Source organism: Mustela nivalis, assembly GCF_964662115.1.
Source record: "Mustela nivalis genome assembly, chromosome: 9".
Classification (NCBI taxonomy): domain Eukaryota; kingdom Metazoa; phylum Chordata; class Mammalia; order Carnivora; family Mustelidae; genus Mustela; species Mustela nivalis.
In genome coordinates this window covers 95,411,531-95,436,565 of record NC_139028.1, presented here as the reverse complement: position 1 = coordinate 95,436,565, position 25,035 = coordinate 95,411,531, and positions in this window count along the sequence as shown.

Genomic DNA, 25,035 nt, shown 5'->3' with positions numbered 1-25,035 from the left:
GTTCTCAGTGGAGAGGTAAGGTGGAGTATAACAAATAGCATGGAGGACAAGGGGTGTTAGAGAGGAGAAGGGAGTTGAGGGAAAATGGAAGGGGAGGTGAACCATGACAGACTATGGACTCTGAAAAACAATCTGAGGGGTTTGAAAAGGTGGGGGCTGGGAGGTTGGGGGAACCAGGTGGTGGGTACTGGAAAGGGCATGGATTCCATGGAGCACTGGGTGTGGTACAAAAACAATGAATATTGTTACACTGAAAATAAATTTAAAAATTTAATTAAAGAAATCACTGAGGCAATATTTTAAATATGTGTGTTCATATCATTATGCTTAGAATTAACTATGGCAAACTATGTTGTATTGCTCTAGGGTAAAGCTATCCACATTTTTGATCTATGTCATTTTCAGGTCTTTGTATCTAATTTTACCCATTGACTTGACAAAGCCAAAGGATTAAAATCTTCATAATTATTGTGTCTGCTTAAAGTGTAGTTCATTGGATTTGTTGTTGTTGTTTTTGTTCAGGGGATTTAAACTTTCTTACAATCACCTGTTCTTACTATGTCTTGTCCTTGCAATTATGATACATTTTTCTTAGTGGAAGAGGGAAAATAAATCACATTAAATATGCTATCAGGATCTACTGAGTAGTGACTCTCTTAACACTACAGCAAAAAGAAAAAAAGAAAAAAAGGAATGGTAAATAAGGTGCATGAAAGCAAATTAGTAATTAGTTCAAGCTTTGAAGTTAGATATGTATAGGTTCTAACTTCTCCTCTATTACTTATTAATAGTATAATTTAACAAGTTACTCAAATATTCCAAATATTAGTTTTCCCATCTGTACATGGAGATAATTATATCAACACCATAAAAAGCTTTGTGAGTTCTATATGGCCAACTAGTCATAAGATATTAATTCACTACACATCCTCAAGGGTGGCTGTGGTAACCTGCCCTCCAATAAGGCACCACCCAATAATGGAAATCTAGATATAACACAAATGGCATTTGGCTTAATCCTCTGTGGTTACTCAAGTGACATTTCATCAATCTTGACAAAGACTTCTTTTATTATTATGTTAGTCAGCATACAACATATTAATTTTTGATGTAGTATTCCAAGATTCATTGTTTACATATAACACCTAGTGCTCCATGCAATACATGCCCTCCTTAATACCCCTCACCAGGCCAACTCATCCCCCACCCTCTCCCCTCTAAAAGCCTCAGTTGGTTTCTCAGAGTCCACAGTCCCTCATGGTTCATCTCCCTTTCCAATTCCGCCCCCCCTTATTTTTCCCTTCCTTCTCCTAATGTCCTCCATGCTATTTCTTACGCTCCACAAGTAAGTGAAACCATATGATAATTGACTTTCTTTACTTGACTTATTTCACTTATAATCTCCCCCAGTCCCATCTATGTTGATGCAAAATATGGGTATTCATCCTTTCTGATGGCTTAGTAATATTCCAGTACATATGGACCACATCTTCATTATCCATTCATGTGTTGAAGGGCATCTCAGCTCTTTCCACAGTTTGACTATTGTGGACATTGCAAAGCATGGTATGTTATTGAATGTTAGAACATGAATCATAGCACATTGGTAGCATTTCATTCCATGCTAGATCCACTGAGTTTTTTATTTTTTTATTTTTTATAAACATATATTTTTATCCCCAGGGGTACAGGTCTGTGCATCACCAGGTTTACACACTTCACAGCACTCACCAAAGCACATACTGAGTTTTTTAAAAGAGTCTGCTCTGCTATAGTCAAAAGTCTAAAATCACTTAGTTCTATCACAGGCAGTGTATTTTTTGGATAAAATATCTGGTAATTCCGATATTGTTTCTTAATCTGAAAAATGAGAATGATCACACTTACTAAACTGAAATGGGCTATCCAACAACTGATAAAATGACTTTCCACCAACAAGTCTACTTTAGAGCAAACAGATGATAACTTTCAAATATCATGTTTCACAATAAAAAGACTCTGGATTCTTAGATTTATAACATAGTTGTTTAGTCATTTAGGACATAAGAAGTGTTAACAAGTTAAAAGGACAGTATCTGCATTGTACCTCATTTAGCAGCTGCTCTCCAGTATGTATATATGTATGTATGTATATGTTTTAGCTTTGCTAGACATTTCAGAGAATTTTGTAGATCTAGTCTGATTTAACTTTCCCTGAAGTTTCTTCTTCAAATGAATGAAAGCTGACTTATTCAAAATACCTACTGAGTATAGCACCATGAGTTCTGAAGCCTTCACATTAAAAAATAACAGCACTGGGTATTATTCACAACTGAGGAATTGTTGAACACTACACCTGAAATGAACGATGTACTCTGTGTTGGTTAATTGAATTTAAATTAAAAACAAAACAAAACAAAACAAAAAACCAGTTAACATAAGGCTGAATCAACCAACATGACAAAATGATTAGGAAGATATTCAGTCTTTTAACAACATTTTTTTTTTTCCTGTAACTCCAGGCCAGACATATATTTTGACAGAATTTTTAGTGTGTCTAGATCTACATTTTTTCACATATTCATTAAGCAATCACTATGCCCTCATTATTTATTCTTCTTGATGTAGTGCATTGATACCAAACCCACAGTGGATATATCAGGTTGATGAGAACAGCTGTGGCAAACCACTATCTATTTCTTTCTCATTTTAAATTTACTGATTCAGCCAACTGCACTGTATGATTTAGAAAAGAAAAATACCCTACGATGGGTCTAGGAGTGCTTAACAAACATCACTGCAATTCTGGAAATGCTTTTACTGTCTGTTTTATATCAGCCTCTGCCAAGAATACCTATAGAGCAGGTTTAATACCTTATGGTATTATCTTAAACCTCGACACAATAGGAGAAACACGGCAGCTTATTATTGAATGAGGCAATATTGAATTTTTTTGTGTCTGTTACGATTCACTTTTCTACTGATGCATGCCTGGCCTCATAAGTTTTATTTCATTTTTTTGGCCTTTAACAAAAAGGGATTTGGATTGTTTCCCCCTCCAGATGCAGCTGCATTTTCACCTTGACTCTACTAGCAAGTGATTCAAAATATTCCTCAAAAGAACTGAATCTTTCAGAGGAAAAAAAAAAAAACTGGGAAATTCAAGGAAAGGAGAAGAATAATTGAAGTTAGGCACAATCCCATGCACACATACGCGCACACACACACACACAACATATAAGATTTTGTTTTATTGATGTTCTACATGAAAGATTCGCAACAATCATGTATCAGTTTCGAAAAGGAAAGAAAATTTTATTTTTATTGTTATTATTATTATTATCATCATTCTTATTATAGAAGCCTAATAGAAACAAAAATGGAATCTACACAGAGAGGAAGGTAAAGGTAAGCAATAAATGAGAATAAGGCAAAGTTACGTCAAATCGGGTTCTACAACATCCAACCTCATCTGCTGGGCAAGTCCTGTGGGAACAGCTAGGCTGGAGTCCCTATTGAGAGGCCTGGGAGGGGGCAAGATGGCGGGGGCGTAGGAGGAGGCGCCTTTTCAGCCGGTACCCCAAAGTGAGCTGATGACCTACCGAAGAACTCCGATCACCCATGCAATCAGCCTGAGATCAGAATTATACACGTCTGGATCTCTACAGGGGCAGAAGACGCCAGTGGGCAGGTAAAGCGGAGTGGAAAGGGCGGACTGATATCAGAAGATAAACAAAAGGGGGAGGGAGCCACCTATTGAGAGGCCTGGGCATGGTATTCTCCCCTCAGGTAAGACTTCTAACTGACCATCCCCATAAGGGCATACTTATAGGTCAAATAATGGCATTTTGAAATCGAACATTTGTTCTTCTACGTGCAGTTTGGAGCAAGCTGCATTTTCATATTATCACATTTCTATAATTTTAAGGAGTTTGGGCTACGTGTTTTACCTCCCCTCCCAGATTCCAGTCCTGAGGGCCAGCCGGACTGGGGAGCAGAAGAAGGTATCCGACAAGATTTGTCGCTCTTGGTGTCAGGACTGGAAGGGACAGTTCTGACCTAGAGGCCAGATAATGTACTCCAAACAACTAGGCTCCCAAGATTATTCATGCAGCACGAGTCTCACAAACAGCATTCTTAAGCCTGCCTGGGTACACATGCAGGCCCAGGTGGTCAGTTATGTGGGACAAATCCCAAAAACATCTGTCCATACAGAACGACTGATAGATCCTACTCTTCAACATCATCGGGTGTTCAATTTTCTACAGATACATTCATGGATTTAGAAGCTTCACTATTTATGCAAACTATGATTTTCTTAAAAGATTTTATTTATTTATTTATTTGACAGACAGAGATCACAAGTAGGCAGAGAGGCAAGCAGAGAGAGAGAGAGGGAAGCAGGGTCCCCACTGAGCAGAGAGCATGATGCGGGGCTCAATCCCAGGACCGTGGGATCATAACCTGAGCAGAGGCTTTAACCCACTGAGCCACCCAGGTGCCCCGCGAACTATGATATTAAGAAGGCAATATTACTACAATACAAATGGGAAAGTTACTGCTAATTAATATTATCATTATCTCTGCCTAAATTTCCCCTTGAAATGTCTACTCATTCTTCACTCATTTATTCACTTAATAATTATTTGTTCAAGGCCTAATCTGTATAAAGTGCTGCACAAGATCCTAAGCACAGGTAAGTTGCAATGAGGGAAATATTGCTCATGTTCTCCTCAGGTCTTATTCTTTGGCAGGGTACACAAATATTTATCTAGTGATCATAGATATATTTAACTACAGATGGTAGAAAATTCTGTGAAGGAGGGGTAGTCAGTTGTAAAGGAGGATTTAAGAAAGGAGCTTGCTTGGGGCCTGAGAAAGTTTACTGAAGAAAAACAAGGACTATCAAAGGATGGAAGTAGAAGCTAGTCAGAACAGGAAGACTACATTTAATGTGCAGAACTCCTATAGAATTGTATTTTTAAATGTCCTACAGAAGAGCATTGATAGCTTTGAGAGAATGATAGACAGCTAGCATGGGGCTTCAGCGGCAGGAAGACTACCCAGAGTGGAATTTGAGAAGGTAACAGAAAGCCAATGACATAAGAACTCATAGGCCATGGCAAGGATATTATCCCGTAAGTAATGAGAAGGTATTGAGAAGTTTGAATCAGAGGGTCCACTTGGGGTGATTTATATGAGCATATGTCTTTGTATGTGTCCATAATACTTGTTTTATGCAAAAGATATTTCTGTTTCAATGGGGGGGGTATGTTTGCTCCTAATACATTCAAAAACAATGATTTTTTTTTTGTTTCTGTTCACATTTTAAATTCCATTATTATTTACTTTCCTATTAGAAAAGGTTTTGCCTGTGATTTGTGTAAGACTGATGACTCATTGATATGCTCTCCTGAAACAAAAAGTGCATTATATGTTAATAAAAAAAAAGAGAAGTTAAAAAAATGAAAAAAAGGAAAAGGTTTTGAAAGTGTGAAACACTTCAAAAATGTAAATTTGTAACAATATGAATCAATATATAATGACTTGCCAAGGCACAAAGCACCAGTCCCATATGGCTTCAAAGGTGAATTTTATGATTTAGGGAAGGCGATATCAATTTTCTATAGAAAATTGGAAGTCATTCTATAAAGCCAACATTACCCTAGCACCAAATAAGGCAAACTGCTATAAGAAAGGAAAATTACACACCAATCTCTCTCATAGATATAGATGCAAAATCCCTCAAAAAATATTAGCATAATCAAGCCCCACAAGTACAAAAATAATTATACTAAGTGACCAAGTGGGATTTATTCCTGGTATGCAAGGTTGGCTCAACATTTGAAAATCAATTAATATAATCCATCACAACAGGCTCTGAAAGAAAAATCTTATAATATTAATAAATGTTTTTGTCACGAATGGCTATTGGTTTATATCAAAATCTGCAAACAAACTAGCAACAGAGATAAAACTTCCTCAACTACATTTAGGACATCAATAAAAACAAAAACCAAAATGATGCTAACATGATACTTAATGGTGAGAAAATAGATGTTCTTCTCCTGAAACTGGGAAAACAGACACCATCACTCTTATCACTCCTATTCGACTTTGAAAATTCTAGCTAAGAAAAGAAAAATTACACTGACTGGAAGGAAAGAAATAACATGTCTTGCCTGAAGATGACATAATTGTCTACGTGGAAAAACCCCAGAAATCAAACACAAAACAAAACAAAACAAAACTAGAAAACAAAAATACACTTTTGGAATTAAATATGTAATAAGAGAAAGTTTGTAGGATATAAGGTTAATATATATAAAAAATTTTTTTCCTGAATACCAGCAATGAACAGTTAGAATTTGAAATTAAAAAAAATTCCATTTATATTAGCACTTTAAAAATTAAAAGCTTACATAAAATCAAACAAAATACATCCTAGATCTATATAAGGAAAAATACAAAGCATTGATGAAGGAATCAAAGAACTAAGTAAATGGGGAGGTATTCCATGTCTATGGATAGGAAATAATATGATTGTGAACATGTCAGTTTTTATCACCTTGATCTATAAATTCAATGTGTTCCTAGTAGAAAACCACAGTAAGTTACTAAACAGACTCTAAAATGTATATGGAAAAGTAAAAGACCCAGGATAGCCAACATGAAGTTAAAGAAGAGAGGATGGACATTACCCAAATTCAAGACTTAACTATAAATCTACAGTAATCAAAACAATGTGGTGTTGCTGAAAAAAACAGACAACTCAATGGGACAGAATAGAGATCCATAAGTAGAACCACAGAAATACAGTCAACTAATCTTTGACAAAGGAGCAAAAACAATCCAACACAGGAAGAATAATCTTCTCAATAAATGCTACTGGAACAAATGGACATTCACAAGTTAACTTAAAAAAAAAAATGAATCTAGACATTGACCTTGTATTTTTCACAAAATTAACTCTGAACACAAAACTTTGAAATTCCAGAATATAACATAAGAAGAAATTAGGTGACCTTGGGTTTGGTAATTTACTTTTAAGTACAATACCAAATGCATGACCCGTGAGAGGAAAAAAAAATGGTAAGTTAGACTTCATTATAATTAGAAACTTCTGCTCCGTGAAAGTCACTCGTAAGAGAACAAAAAAACAAGCTATGGACTGGGAGAAAAATCTCTGTAAAACACATATCTGATAAAAGACTGGTATTTGAAATCTACAAACTACTCTTAAAATTTGAAAACAAAAATACAAATAAATCTATTAAAAACTGGGCAAAATGGACACTTCACCACTGAAGATACTTAAATGGCAAATAAAGCCATCTAAGATGAACATCTAAGATGATAAGATGTTCAATATCATATGTCATGAGGAAATTGCTAATAGATACAATAATGACATACCATTGCACACCTATTACAATGGTTAAAAGCCAAAATTCTGGCAATACTTATCCAATAGCTAGTGGTGCAGCCACTTTCGAAGACTGTTTGACAGCTTTTTGTTTTTTTTAAGATTTTATTTATTTATTTGAGAGAGAAAGAGCACAAGTGGGGGAGGGGCAGAGAGGGAGGTAGAAGCAGATTCCCCACCTAGCAGGGAGGTGACATGGGGCTTGATGCCAGGACCCTGAGATCATGACCTGAGCCAAAGGCAGACGCTTAACTGACTGAGTTACCCATGCACCACATTTTGAAAATTTCTTACAAAACTAAAAATACTCTTACTTTATGGATCCAATAATCACACTCCTTAAAAGTCACCTAAATGAGTTGAAGACTTGCCCAGGAATATTGACAGCAGGTCTATTTGTAATTGTCAAACATTGGAAAGACCCAAGATTTCCTTCAATAATAATTGAAAAAGAAAGTCATTTGTTCTCTCCTAAAGGGAATAGAATAAAATTATTTAAATTTTAGGAAAGAGGAACAACTATCTTAAATCCCTCCATTATAGTAAAAGCACTTCATAAATATATAAATCTAATTTTTTTTTTTAAGGTGGGGGAGGCACCTGGATGGTGGAGTTGTTTGACTCTTGGCTTTGGATCCTGTGTGATCTCACTGTCATGAGATGGAGCCCCACATGGGACTCCACACCCTGTGCAGTCGGCCTGGGATTTTCCCTTGTGCATGTGCCCTCTCTCTAAAATAATGAATGAATGAATGAATGAATAAATAAATAAATAAATAAATAAATAATTTTAGAATGTATTTAATATGCTAGGGGTTTTCTGAAATGTGAAAACTCAAACTTGAAATTATTTTTACAGTGAATACTACTTTCTTTTAAAAAATACAAAAATCTTCATAATTTATCAGGTATGAGCAAATATTTTTATTATGTAAATATATAATGTCCATTATATTTCAGTTTTCCAAGGAGTTAATACTATCTACTTTGCAGAGTCACTTTAATGAAAAAAGTGGAAATGATGTTATCTGAATAGTATGTGGTAAGGCGATGAGTCTTGCTTCCTTTCACTGTTCCTCTGTATGTTCAAACACGCAGGCATGCACTTTCACACCCAAATCCAAACTTCTGTGTCTTACAGTTTCAGCACTGAAGTTGGGGAACAAAAGCACAGCCCTTAGGTGAAGTGGGGATCACATAGATCAGTATGAAAGTGCTGGTAGTTAAGTTAGACTCAACGCTCTCAGTTCTTACACAATCAGCTGTAGCAGGAGGTTGTAAACCAGGCGCTCTGAAAATGCAAAACATCTCACAGTTCCACTAGATGTGAAAATGGTGAAATCAGTTCCTGCCATTCTTCTATTCACAGAGGCTTCAGAGAAATGGAGGGGTGAGGATGACTGAAAGCATGAGAGAGGCGAAGCTCAACCCCGGGGTGGTCAAACACTTTCATTTCCGGGAACAGTAGAAAAAGATTTTGCAATCTAGATAAGCTTCTTTTCATAGACTGAATCCTCTCCAAAAGGCATGTGAACTGTTGATAGCCATCGACTTCTCAGAGCCAGTTTATTTTCTAAATTCTGATGCCTCGTGCGTCTAATATCCACTTTCATTTTCTACTCTTCATGGAAATAATGTTGATATTGTGGTGCTGTCAGTAAAAATGTGTAAATGGAAACTTACAAGGAAATTTGTTCTGACACTACAAATGGTAAATAATTTTAGTCTGTTTATACTGATGAGGAAACTGATGTGTCTTCTTTGTCATTTTCCTCTCTCCACTGTTATTACCCGCATCTACTTTTGAAAGCACAGTCTGTGAAAAATGATAGCAGTTGTTGGCGTGTTTCATAGGGGAGGTCAGCTTTTCATTTTTAACTGGGCATGGACACTAGATTTGCAAATAGCTTGATGGTATTGCAAGGTACCACCTAACCCTCCGTGTTCTGGGATGTTAAACAGCAGCCCTCTTATTTGTAAATCCAATTGTTTATTTTATTTCATACTCCATCTCTGTGGATCTCTTTTCTCACTGTCCCCTAGCCCACAGTCCGATGAAAACATTACAGGAACTTCACTTCAGGATAAATACTCTTTGTGAGATCCATTAATTTTTTCAACACTTAAAATAGAATATTTTTTTTAAGATTTTATTTATTTATTTTAGAGAGAAAAACACATGCGAGTGAAGGGGGTTGTATAGATGGGGAGGAAGAAGGAGAGAGACTTTGAAGCAGACTCCAGGCTCAGTGCAGAGCCTCATCTCAATGGGGGAAACCTGAGCCCAAACCAGGAGTCCCATACAACCAACTGTGCCACCCAGGCACGCCACCCCCCATTTTTTTTTTTTTTTTTGGTGCAACTACCAGACAATCAAACATGTTGGCATAACAGCTACAACAGAGAATAACACAACTACAATCTAACAATATAAAGTTTACATTCTAGATATAAAAATAGATTATGAATGAATAGATTACTGATAGAGTGATTACACATTTCACAAATATTACATTACAGAGAAGAAAATAAAGCATTGGAATCAAGAATAATGGTTTGCATTGGGCAAGATTTGATTCAGATAGGAGCTCACTAAAAGTTTGTTAAAGGTAACGCTTATTAAGCAGATAAAGCAGAAAGAGCAAAGCAGGCTAACAGGGGAGGTAATGGGGAAATCCTTCCAAGCAGATGTAACATGAGATAAAGAAGGGCTGAGTCAAGAAAGAGCTTAGTATACTTCAAAAACTGCAGGTAGGGTGTGGGGAGAGACCAATAAAGCTGTAGTCCATGAGTGAGGAGGGAAATTATTCACCATGAGATTGAAAAAATAATGGGTCATGTCACAAAGGGGCAGCAACTTGAATGTTTAGGAATGAAATTTCATACTTATTATGCTGGTTGACAAAGGAAATATTTAAACCGGAAGTGACATTTCCATTTCGATTTTTAAAAATCCATTCTTGCTACTGCACAGCAAGTAGATTAGGGTGAGATTTGGGTAAGAGTAGTTCAAGTGTGAGAAAATTCTGGCGTGCATTGTGATCCTAGTGGCGATACAGAGAGGAAGACATATTCAAGACCTATTTGGAAAGTGAATTGGTAAAATTTGCTGCTGGATTAGGTGTAAAAATGAGGAAAATAATGTGATAAGTACTAACTAAATAAATACATAAATACATAAAATGACAAAAATTCAGAAATAGTAAAATTGAAACCACTATATCTGGTGCCTGCTTGGCTCAGCCAGAGGAGTGTGCAACTCTTGGAGTAGTAGGTTTGAGCCCCACCCATGGTATAAAATGACTAAAATAAGTAAACTTAAAAGAAAAAAAAAAAAACCACCAAATCAATATAGTTATATAGTAAGAGTTTATTATGATGTAAGAATGGTTTGTGAACTAGGAGTTTAGCAATTTAGAAGTGATATGAAGCTTACCGACAGGGCTTTACAGGACGGATTAGAAGGTGAAAATGAAGATGTTTAACCCTTAACAGTGACTGGTTATTGCAATGGGGGGTTAATCTTCACAATGATAAGTTACAGTTTCTGCAGATGGCGGGGACTGGTTAAAAGTGGTTATCTTCTGATATCTTTAGGAAGATGACTTAAGTTTCTTTGTGATTATCAGAGGCATTTACAAGAGATGACTTAAATTCTGACTATGTTCATGAAATAATCTAGATTTAGCTTTGCTTATGTGGTTTAGATGGTTTTGTCTCCTCGAAATTCTCAAGTTCAGTCTCCATTTTGCATTTAATTCGAACAATGTCTAGATTTCTGCCATATGTCATTCAGATACGGTGATGCCATTTCCCAAGGTTGGAAAGCTTAAAGCAGAGCCAACTGGAATCAAAGTCATTTTACAGTCCATTTAATTTTGAGATGACTCTGGAACATCAACTAGAATAGCATAGAGTTGCATATTTTTGTAACTCAGATATAAAGTTGAGTAACATGAGTTTAAGAGATTATTTATTCATGAGTAGATGAGATCACTTTGAAAAGGGCTAGAAAAAGAAAACACATTATGATTCTCTGAGCAACTCCATGTTAAGTGTTTGAAAATAGTTTAAATTCTATATCTTATTGATTCATCCGGGTACAGAGAATGTTTTTGTATATATGCTTATGATAAAGCACCCTTTAATTCAGCTTATGTTTGTCTTTTACTGCTGTTCAAATGTTACAAACAGATACCATCCTAAGTTCAAACCTATATTACTTTAAGGAAAAAAAAAAAACCTTACATTTTATGAAATCATGGCACTGTCCAGATTTTTCTATTCAACACTTGCATTTTCACTGAATAATTGCACAGTGTTTAGTTTCCTTTGGCTAGTGGAGGCAAAAATTGAAATTTTAAAAGCTAGGATACAGGGGAAGGAAGGTGTTCTTTCTCTAGAAAAATATGCATAAACCTAATTTTGCTTTGCAATTTCTATTTGCCTCTGCCAAAGGCACACTTCTCAGGAATAATACTGTATATAAATCCCTTTATAATGCTAGTGCTTGAGGTAAGGATGTTCCAGCCAGATAAGTAGCAGGAGCCAACCTTGTTAGCAGATCAATGTGTTATAACAGATTTTAACTGAATATGGTAGTTGTGTTTAGGGGAAAAAATAGCATCTGAGTGTTTTTTAAGATTAAAAAGAAATTTGCAGTCCATCTAAGCTCAATTTTACAGAAGAAGAAATTGAAGTTTGTCAAGGTTAAGTCCATTTTTCAAGGTCATACAGCTAGTTGTATAATCACTGTGGAACTTGAACTCAGGTCTCCATACTGGAGTCCCTGTCATGTACAAGCTGATGTGACACAGCATGCATGTGCATCCATTGGAGCAGCCATTTATACTGAGACTGTCTGTCTTTTGGTGATACTGTTGCTTAATTAAAGTTATAAACAATGCTATAATCAATTATCTCTTGGGGGTAAGAGAGGCTTCTTGAGTTTGAGAACATAGATAGGATCATCTTTGGGAAAGACACAGATCCAAAAATATATTTACTTTCTTCTACTATCCTAGTTTTCATTCTTTCTGGGTTTTGAGCAGCTGCCCCTTTGCTACTGTAACACTGAGGTTAAGAATATCAGGATTTAGAAAAGCACAAAATTAGTCATCTCTACTTCACACATTGCTGAGGATTCTCTGTTACAAAGAACTTTTCCGAGTTGGGTTTTGTTCTTCTTCCCCTAAAAATCCTAGAATTCTTAATTTCCTGAACATTTCATTCATTCACTCATCATTCATTCATTCATGGGTTCAGCATTCTTTCATTCAACAAATATTTTTAAGCATGAATTTTGTGGTATATTTAATATTTAAAATACAGAGAAAACATGAATGCAGAAGGGGAAAAAAACAGCCCCCACATAACTTATAGTATAGAATATGAAAGAGAAACTCACAACTAAGTCTATAATTATAAGTTCATAGTTATAAATTGTGATATGTGCTGTTTGAGAAATACCCAAGTGATATAATTACATTGGAAAGTATATTTAGACAGTAGGTTAAGGACATTCTAAATACAAATGGGGCTACGAACAAACACACTAAGTATTTAGGCAACTGATGAAACAATATTTTGAAGAAAGCATAGAACATTCATTATTAAAGGTCATCATATTGAAGCATGTCATAAACAAGTGTAGGTTCTATAATCTGGGTAAATATTTAAATTATTTTATAGAAATGCAAATCATCAAATTACAAACTTCCTACAAGCAACCACAGGCACTGTTAGTCCTCTCCTTTTGATTTGTATAGTGGTCTGAAACATCAGTGAGTTGTCAATTTCCAAAGTATAGCACAATTCACTGTTGCAAACAGTTAAATATTCACATAATTTCAGTTGTCAAAATTTAGAGGCTGTTTTTCTGGAGGAGATTTTTTTTTTCCTAAGTCTGCATATCTATACTTCTTGAATCATGAATAGGTGACTTTCCTAGACACAAAGACTGTCAGATTTAAAAGAAAAGAAGAACAAAGCCTACTTTAAATGTGCTTGTGTGGTATATGGCAGAATATTTAACCTTTTTCAGCCTAAGTAGCCTTATGTTTATAACAAAAAAGAAATTGCATCCATCGTATAAGGCTGTGCAGAGGATGATATAATGAATAAAACAATGACCATGGAGACCAGAATAACACACATATGAAATATATAACAACTAATATCCTATCACTTCTGTCAAAGAATTATTATATTGCATTGTAATTGTTCACTTATTTTTTTCCTCAACTGGTCTGTGAATTGCTTGAGGGCTGGAGCAACTTTTTCAGTAGGGATTTACTTCTTTATTTTTGAATTAAGTACCGTAAATTTTAAAATTTAACCATCTTGAAGTTGTTAAAAGATATTAAGCATTTTCCTGCTTTCTTGTATAGAGTTCATTAGACTTAATGAATCCCTATTGGAATTCTTCCAGTCTTTTGTGAAAGACTGTTTTTTACTTAATATTTTTAATATCTCCATGCTCACTGGGCTCTTTGATTCCTTTTGCCTTCTTTGCTTTTGCTCCTGTCTTTTCTCTGACCATGCACTATTACTTTTATCATATTGACACACAGTATACTTCAGTCTCTACTCTTCATGATCATTTTTTTCTTCTAGTCTTCTCTACACATACAAACCAGATTACCAGTCTTGAATCTATTGCCTATATTATATGGATTTTGAGTTTAATATTCCTATATATGCCAAGAGCATAAAGCTTACAGTATAGTTTTTTAGGCATTTAATTTTGCTATTAATATGCTTTTAATGTTGTTTTCCTTACTTTTTTTATTTGTAACCAACATGTCACTTAGTTTGGAAGGTTGATACAGTAAAGGTGAGATATTTATTACTTATACTATAATTGTAGTAAAATGGACATATTTTTTACTCAAGTTAGTGCACATGATGACACTTGGACATCTCCCAAGAATTATCTCATCCAACTTTCTCATTATAGACATGAGGAAACAGACAGGTTAATTGACTTATCTAGTTATACAACTAGTTATGAGCAAATATGACAATTGAGCTACCAGATTTTAACTAATTTTAGGTGATTTTTGTGTTATCTTATGTCTAACAACATTTTCCAGTGTCAGGAACTCTATCTAATGACAATTATAATTATATATGATGATGATTAAAACATATTTTGGGGGGAGAGGCAGAGTGAGAGAGAGAGAGAGCATTTTATTAGGCTCCAGATTCAGCAGGGGCCCGGCTGGGGGTTCAATCTCATGACCCCTAGATCGTGACCTCAGTCAAAACCAAGAGTCTAATGCTTAACTGACTAAGTCACTCAGTTGTCCCTTAAAACATATTTCCAAAATCCGAAGGAACTATAAGTTGTCAATAAGATGTGGCACTGATCTAGCTAGCCATCACAATAAATATGAAAGATGAGTTCTTTAAGCTTATTTCATATTTCTTGGTTTGTTTTGTTGTTAAGATTCTAGGTCAGTCATTCTTTATTCTAAAGTAAAAGCAGTCTTTTTCATTTCAAAGTCTATAAACACTTCCCCACTTTCCAATGTCTTGGCTGTTATTATGCCCAAATCTATGGGAACTTGGAAAGAAAGAAAGGCTCTCAAAGAATGCCTATTATATTTTTGACCTATGAGCTGACTTCAGAGTCAGAATTCCTAAGAACATTTAGAGTATACTTCTTGTGGTGTGACAGTTTTACCTTACTAAGATTTCAGTGGCTTCATTGTGCCTATTTCCCCCAGATGCCTGTAGATCATAACAAAGTCAGGAATTAGAGATTCATTTCCTCCTCTCTTTTCTTCATAGTATCCAGGGTCTGCTATTCCATTCTGTGGAATTTAATGTGATTTGTAGTTAGTAATGTGTAAAATTTAGATTTAACACTTATCAATATGCTACTTCTATGTAAGTTCTGATAAGTGAGGGATAGGAGTTAGGCATGCAAACCTGGATTTCAAACCAAATCATGGACTAGCAAATCACATTTTCTATAAAGGCAGCTAATCACTTTATTGGCAGAAGAGAGAATTTTGGAGAAGGCAAAGTGTGGCACACCATTATGAGCCCTTTATAGGATTTTGGTATAATGTTGGCTTTTAAACATTTATGGAAAAAAAATACTTTATATTTTGGGTCATTATTTTAGGGAACTTTTCCAGAAACTAAAGACAATAGGCATCATTTGCAAATTACAAGAAACTGACCAAAATGTATTAGCATATACACAAGAATTACTATCCAAAAAAAAAAAAAAAAAGAATAAGCAGAAGATAAGCATGTATAATGAGCTAGTACCATATTCTGAAATAGTTAAAACCTTGAAAATAAAGTAGCATGCAATTAATGGTTTTATTCAAGGAAAGGACAATCTGGACATTAATCACATAGGCAGCATGAATGAACTTAGCAAGAGATAGGAACGTAATGACTTCCAGCAATGGCTGTCATCATAACTTAACATTTGCATAACTTAAAAATATCTCTTGGAGTACTGGCTAGAATGATAATTCACAGTAGTTATTACACTTTCCAAATAAAAATCTGCATTATCACATTTGATCCACACAATGACGCAAAATTGTCCAATGACAACTTGGCAGTTTCTTATCACCATTTTCATAAAAGAATATCTAGAGCTGGGTGATGACAAAATTTGAACTTGAACCTGTGTCCTTTCGGCTCAAATCTCAGGCTATTATAATCTATTATCTTTCTCTTTCTCAAGAGAAAATGGTAACTGATAAATTAAGTAATTGAATTTAACTCCTTATTGATCTGTAATGTTGAACACATATGCAAACTTAGATACACAGTGACTTTTTTAATAAATTAAATTCTAAAATAGCAAATATTTTCAAAGTCAGGGTTAAAAATACCAAAAAGCACCAAAAAGTCTTAATGCTGAAAATTACGGTCCCTTGACACTCCCTCATAGCAGCTTTGTTCTTCAAAGGCAAACATTTTTAACTACTTTAGTTTAACTTACTATTTTCTCCTCTCTTTACAAGGTGCATTTTTATCTGGATCACCTTCACGGACATTTAACTTGTTGTTTTTAATTTATGCTTTATTTTTATAAAGATTTTATTTACTTATTTGACAGAGACAGATCACAACTAGGCAGAGAGGCAGGCAGAGAGAGAGAGAGAGAGGGGAAGCAGACTCCCTGCTGAGCAGAGAGCCTGATGCGGGGCTCCATCCCAGGACCCTGAAATCATGACCTGAGCTGAAGGCAGAGGCTTTAACCCACTGAGCCACCCAGGTGCCCCAATTTCTGTGTTTTTTAATTTCTTCTTTAGCTCCATGCACTTTCACCCAATTAAATGTAATTAATTAATTAATTAATTATTGCAATTAAACCCATTTTAGGTTTATCCTACACCCTTCCCAACTCAGACTTCCAGCAAGACCAATTCTAACTAGTAGTGGCCTCAGTACCTCAGGTTTCCCCTTCTGTTAAAGTATATTTTCAACATTTATTAATCTGACTATACATAATATTTGTAAGTCATGCTTACTTAGTACTTGCCCACAAATTCTTTAAAGTCAACTTGAATAAACCTATACTTATTGAAAACTGGTGGGTCCAGAAGATTTTGCATTGGGTTCTGGTATAAAATTCAAATGTACATGAAGGTGTGTTGTCACTGCCCTCTATCCATATATTTTATATTTTTCAATAGATTCCAACTTCTTTTAGAAAATACTATGTATTGGAACGCCTGGGTGGCTCAGTCAGTTAAAGCTTCTGCCTTCAGCTCAGGTCATGATCCCCGGGTTCTGGGATCGAGCCCCACATTGGGCTCTCTGCTCAGTGGGGAGCCTTCTACCTCCTCTCTCTCTGCCTGCTTCTCTGCCTACTTGTGATCTCTGTCTGTCAAATAAATAAATAAAATCTTAAAAAAAAAAAGAAAATACTATGTGTTAAGGAACTTAAAAAAAGAATTTTAGAAAGGCTCAAAGGAAAAGTAACCCTATGCTAGTCTTTATTTTTTTAAAGATTGATTGACTGAGAGAGAGAGAGAGAGCACGCACAAGTGCAAGCCAGGCAGGGGCAGAAGGAGAGAGAGAGAGAATCTCAAGCAGACTCCCCTGTGAGCACAGAACCAGAGCTGGGCTCCATCTCATAACCCTGAGATCATGACCTGAGCCAAAACCAAGAGTCACTCAACCAACTGAGCCACATAGGTGCCCCTAACCCTATGCTAGTCTTTTATTCATCTCTGTAGTTTTTTTTTTTTCTTTACCACAGAGAGCCACAGATATAAAAGGAGAAAAGGTTGTACATACAGACCTCAGCACTAAACAATCACATGACTGTATATGGTTTCCCTTATATCACAGAAGTTGCAAAATGAAATTAAATTGCTCCGCATCTTAAAGGCATTTGTTTCTTCATTCTCCCTTTGACAACAAAACTACTCAAGATACACTCATGATAATCTATTCCCTTTTTGCATTTCAGCCTCTGGTAGCAGTCACAAACCCATTCCCATACGTTGGAAGGTATATGCTAATATTGGGATAAGTTTACCAGTAGCCATTAAAATGGAAAACTACGTGAGTTCAAATGAAAGGCAATTTCATAAGGATCATCATTTAGCTGATGCTGTTGGGTTTCCAGAGGTAAAAACTAGGATGAAAGATAGATAGCTTATTCTAAGGTACACATATAGCAATGTGCCATGGGACCCTCTGATAGATCTCCAAATTACCTGGAGGTCACTCATTTTTAGTAATGAGTACCATGGGTTCATACCATAAAAAAGGCAAGCACGTCTAAAAATAAAAGCAGTATATTGTGAACTCACAGGTAGATAAAGCCAGAAATATATGGAGTGTATACTTCCATTAAAAAAAAAAAAAAAGAAACCTAACACCCATCTTATTTTGAAATCTCATAATATTGTTGGAAATACAAAATTACTAGACCAACAGCAAAGGAAAAATTATTATATGTGAGACTGATCTGGCAAGATAATGCAGGGAGGACTAATGGAAGCTCAAATCTATAGGTGAAAATTCTGATAGAAAAGTAACAACTGCATATTATCATAGTATGTCCTCTGAGATACATATTCATTACAAAGAAAAAAAATGGCAACTTGATTATAGAGGGAGCCAGCAGTCACCATTTTAACCAAGTGACCAAGATTAATACATGCAGTAGTAAGATATATAGACACGATGTGCACCCTGATCTGATGAGCTGAGAAGGACATAACATTTCTGTGGTGTTCAGTCAAATCATGAGGAAATCAGACAAGCCCATTTTCTACACAACACCTGACTAGTTACTATGCATAAGTGTGATAGTCATGAAAGACAAAAAGAACTGAGAACCTGTCCTAGAGTAGAGGAAACAAAGATATGGGTAATGAAATACAACATAGGATTCTGAATAAATCTTAAAGACAAAGGAGGACATTATTAGAAAAAAGTATACATGTGAATAAGAAATTATCAGAAAAGGACATTGGTAGAAGAACTACTAAAATGTGATTAGGTTTGGTAGTTTAAGTAATATGGTTGTACAAACATTGATTTGATGGTTTTAATGATCATATTATAGTTACATGTATATTAATGTTAGGAATCCCAAGAGAATGGTATATGGAAACTCTCTGTATGACATTGTAATCATTTGTAAGATTCTGTAAATATCAAATTATTTCAAAATAACAAGTAAAAATCATATCTTAAGTATTTATAAATAACAGCAATCAGAAAAACATCTTAATACACTTTCCTATGAAGAGATATTATAATTTAAGAAAGTGTAGAAGTTGTAAATATGCATTTCAATAAATCACCACAAAGTGAGCACATTCATAAAACTACCACTTAGGTCAAAAAATAGAACAATATACCAGCAGCCTAGAGGTGTGCCTTATAATTCCTCCAAAAAGTTCCTTTGCATCTTCTCCTCAGTGTGACACTTGTACTGTTTTCCAATAGCATAAAGTTTGTTTCTCAATTTTATATCAGAGATTGTAATAATTCACAGGCTACGCAGTAATACACGAGAGTTTTCTTTGTTCCGTATCTTCACCAACACTTGGCTTTGTCTATTTAATTTTAACCATTCTTGTAGGTGCAAGAGAGTATAGAGTTTCTGTAGTAATTTTTTCTTTTTAATTCCAGTGTTCCACATGGCAGAATTACAGCTGTGCAAAAACATCAATGAAAATGTGAATTCTTATAAACACTTTGAAATGATTCTGCACATGGGACTACTTTTACATTAATCACAATCTGATGTCCCGTTTACAGGTCCCAGAGGAAGTCAGACCTTTCCCAGATTTGTCTTATAGAGAGAAAATGAATAGCTTTACATACAATATGATTTGGGATCATTTAGGTGTTGCATACTTTTATTTTATGGTAAAATTATTTCAACCATTTACATTTTAAGCACGACACAAAACACATACACATAAAAATAGAACATTCTCTCATGAAAAGAGGGACTAATAGCTCTTTTAAAGGTATAGGTATTTTGTATTAATTTTATTTCAGTACTCAGCTACCTTGATTAGTACACATGTTATATTTTTCCAAATAGAAATAATAGCCCCATTTATCAACACCATAGACTGATAAATCCAAAATCTTCTCTAAAACATCTAAAGACATTTGTAAATGACTTAAACGTTCCCTTACTAGCCTGCTAAAGCCTGCATGAATGTATCACAATGATTTAGTATAAAATAGAACTATACTTCTTTTAGTAAACAAAAATTTCCTGAGATATAGCAAGTGACTAATAAAGAATAACAAGGAAAATGATAATGGACATTTAGGTATATCTTAAACAATTTATAAACGTACTTTTGATTATTTCTCAACCATATTAAAAGATTTTGTTATGTTCTCAGTAGTGCATTCAGTCCCAGAAAGTTATAAATGTCAATATGGAATTTGATAAAATTCATTTTTTAAACTCTATACTGAGTGCATCTATCACAGTGGGATTTTTGCTCCCCAAAAATAGGAAAAAGGAAAGAAATCAGTTTATTGCTGCCTCACGTTATTATCATGTGTATCCTACAGCTGAGAAAACAGATTACATGTAAAAGGCCACAAGGCTAGTATATGGCAAAGCTTTCAACTCAAAGTAAACTTTTAATTAAGCCCTATTATGGTATGTCCACATGCTCAGCACCACACTGAGTTCTGTAGAGTATGTACCTAGTTACATCTCTCGCTCAGGAAGCAAGGAAAAACCAAACCAGTGCTTTTGAAGTAACAGAATCAACCATGAACGTCATCAGACGTCCAACAGCTGAACTGCGTCCTTTCCTACTGTCTACTGCCTCTCCCCTCCCGCCTTTCCCTTCCTCCCCTATTTCTCACTCTCTTCCCACCTGCAGTCCTGCCCTCTTTTTCTTCTCCTCAAGTCACTGAGAAATAAGCATTTCAGATAAGAACAGCTGGCTCTAGGCAAGTATCTTCAGGATATAACTTTATTAGGGTTACCAGGGTTTCTGGTTACCAAACCAGAAAGAAATTGGTATTTCTCTGCTTGGTTGCACAAGAAGATATACAGGAATGTTGGTCCGATCCCGATCTTACTGTTGATACAAAGGCCGACTCAGTTCTGGTATATGAGATGAGAGTAAGCACTGAACTTGCTAGATCGGGCAGCTGGGGGTGTACTTCTCCATATATGTCCAGCTTTGGGAATAAGATTTGGCTATTATTTGCCAACCTGGCACCAATAGTGGTGTACCTTCTTCTTATTGCTACTTCTGCCAAAATAACAGGTTTTCATCTCAGAAAATTGACAGTAATAATCTACTTCCCTTCCTATGTGGGCCACTTTATTCCTGTGTATATGTGTATTTTGTTTAATTTAACTTTGATTTCTTTTTATTTGAGAAAGGGGACTTACATATTTGTTACGTTTGTAAATAAAAACAAGGTTTGACTACATGTACTAGAAAACTCTGAAATAAACAAAATGAAATTTTATTTCCCTGGCATAGGTGATAGGCAGTCAGAGGTTGGCATAGCACTTCAATAATAGCAACAGGGATGTTTCTTTTTAATATTATAGTCTGCTATCCTGAAAGCCATCTCATAGTGAAATATGGCTTTTGAAATGATAACAAAAAATAATAATAAAGATGAGGAATCATGTGTTCTCTCTCTTTAAGGAATCTCCTGTGGGAAATTATAAACAAACGAACAAAAACCCTTCCAGTTATATTTCCTTTGCCAGAACATAGTCACTAAGTCAAATCTAACTCTGAGAGAGGACAGAAAAACAATCTCACAATTGGGTGTTTACATAGTAGCTATATTTAGCAAAGCTTACAATTATATGTCTGTGTATATATAATAATATATAGGTGTGCATAATATATATGTATATTCCAAAATGCAAATAAGCTGGAATATGTATATCCAACATTTGTGCTAATGTTCAGTGTAACAAGACCCCCATATCTGTTGAAGGAATATTTCCTTAAGTCAAAATATTATCATCCACAGAGGAGAAGCAATTGAGTATCAAACATTTCAAATTGGTTAGCTATAAAATGCAACTTTTCACAACAAATTTAAAAATTAGTAACAGCAGAAGCTAAAAAAAATCATAAAAGTACCACTCATTCAGTACTAAATGACACAGCTAAAAAAAAAAAAAAAGCAGAGGGAGAAATAAAATTTTTATTATAAGAAAAATTATAAAATATCAATAATTTTTGTGTTTATGATATTGTCACATATGGATGTTTTTTATATCTTAAATGCACATATCATTTGGAAACAAATTTTTGAAAAGAGCTATTCTAGGAAGCTATCAACATAATAAAAATACTTTGTTATTCAATAAATAGCTTTTTTTCAGAAGTTATATTATTATATTTAAGACTAAGCTTTCATGTTAAGAAATGTCCTAGTATGGATAATAAATTCTAAATATTGTTCAGTGACTGTATTTTGAGTCAAATTTTCTGATACCTCTATTTTGAATTCTTTTTATATAATTAAATGAGATACCATTTTATCATTATATATTATTTTTATAATTATATATGTGTTTATCATTATATAAAATGAGACCACTAATTCTAATAATGAACTTTTATAAAAAGTCTGCTTAAACCTCCTGTTGACCATTTACCTTAGAGAACAAAGAAACCTCTCCTAAGTAAAGATAGTATACAAGTTCCAACACTCCATTCAAATAGTCATTCAAGTTTATATGTTTGTTCATTCGCTTTAAAAATATTATTATATAGGGGCACCTGAATGGTGCAGTTGGTTAAGTCTCTTGATTTCAGCTCAGCTCAGGTCATGATCTCAAGGTCAGAGGATCGAGCCCCATGTCAGGCTCCCAGCTTATTGGGGGGTCCACTTGAGATCCTCTTTCTCCCTTTGCCTCTATCCCCACGTGTTTGCTCCTCTCTCTCCTTCAAATAAATAGCCTTTTAAAAAATATATAATGATATATCATTTCCCAAAATGTAGCCAGTACTAAAATAAAATAAGTTAAATACCAAAAAAAAAAAAAAAAAAAAAAGGAGAAATAAACATCAGGCACTGGAGCAAGTTTCTTCTGTGGTATAAGTATGTGTATAGGGTGAAACATGATAGAACTGGGGTTTAGTTGGCTTTTTAATTATTACTGACATCGATGGAGTTTGTATTTTCTCGGTTTCTCTGTTTACAGCATAGTCCTTTGTGTACAGAACGGAAAAGACGACTGATGACAGCAAAAGTAGACAAACAGCAAAAAATGCCCATACTTTCAAACTTCACCCGGTTCCTGCTGTAGCTGCAGACTCTATCCACTGCTTTGCTGTATCACAGATTCTATTTGTTATCTATTTCTATTTCTTAGTTATGCCATAATCATAAAATGCTCCCAAATAAAAATATGTCAGGTGAAAGCTAATTATATTAAGAAATACTAAAAATTACATTCCTAAACTAAATGGAAGGGCCTATTTTATTTTCTGAACAGAACAAACAAAACACAGCTATTTTTTTTTTTACTTGACAGCACTATTTCATATTAGGCAGAAAAAGGTAGCTGTACAAAGTCAAACCTGAAAAACTAAGAAAAAGATGAAATGAATACTGACTAAGATTTAGAAAACTGAAGCAAAAGACCAGCTTTACCATGAACTATATAATCTTGGTCTATATACTTTACCTTTTAAACCTGACATTTTTCCACAGTACACACAGAAAATATTTATCTTTCAATATTGTTTTGAAAATTCAATTGAAATGATGGGCGTGCATTTGTACATTTATACAGAATTGACACTATAAAATTAAATATGAACATCAATAATTTAAAGAATATTGGTAGAAATAAAAATAAGCAATATTTCAAAATCAGGAGATTCTATGAATCAATATACCAATTTCCCCATTCAAGTAGTGGTATTTTTAGCAATTCTGCTTTAAAGAGAATATGTACAAAGAAACTCCCTTAGGAAATTTTTTTATTTGTTTTTAATCTCAGAGTAATGTTCTCTTTAATTTGACATTTTATATGTTGGAGAAGATCAAAGGCAAGCCATGCCCCAGAGTTATTTAACTATATTGTGTAATTGTAAATTTATCAGCAGTTTCAGAAGTAATGGTGATTTCTTTTAAAAAATAGCAATAATTCTCAAAAACAGAATACCACTTAAAATGCAACTTGCCCTTCTCCTTTCCCCATCTCTCACTTCTCATAATGAGGAATCGCAATGGGATTTATGTGACAATGTTGCTGATGCTCTGGGAGGGAAGGGACAAAGCAAGTCTCAGAGCCTTCCAGGTCTGCACCAATTCTGCTATGCCAACTGCAAAGAAAAAAAGCACAACTTGTTTTTGTGGGTAAAGTCAGCAGATGTGACTTGAAGACAAATAGGGAGCAGATGTGATGAGTTAAATTATTTGCTTTTACATAGACAAATGTGGCTGTAGCCATCATAACTGGGAAATGCTTTAGCTGCAGAATCTGCTCTGTCTCCTAAGTACCAAGCTTATGTTTCTTACCCTCTCGGCGGTTCTAAGGGAAGCATAGAGAATGCACCAAACCCCTGAGCTCTCATTAGAGAATGTTAAGTCAAGCAAAATTAACTCTGAAAAATGATTTTAAAAGTAGGTGTTGCCTTTTACACAGATCATAATGAAATACACTCTCTTGGAGTTTTTGTTGTTAAAAAAAGAAAGAAAAGAAAGAACAAGAAAATAATGAAATAAAAAGATGTTTGGCAAAACTGGCGTGGAAAAAGATTTAAAATGCAACAGTTGCTTTGATGGAGTTGGGAGATAAGAAGTGTTGGGAAAAAATAAAAAAACACAACTTGTTATTAGATTTGGTGGGCCATTTCCGAAGGTGATATTTATTTCCTGGGAAAAGTCCAATATGCTCAGTTATCAAACTTCTGACCTTTCCTTCTAAACATCGCGGGAAGCTGCTGATCATCTGTGCCTTTGTTGTTGTGGATGCTGGGTTGCATCTTCTTAAAGCAGAGAAAAGGCAAGGCATATCCCTATTGCCATCTGGAATCTCTCAACTCAAATCAGAAAATCTAAGTGAAGAATTCTATCAATTCTGAAAGCCAGCTCTGCTATTAACTTTTACCCCCATCCTTTACTATGTCTGACTGATACCCTAGGCAGGCAGCTAA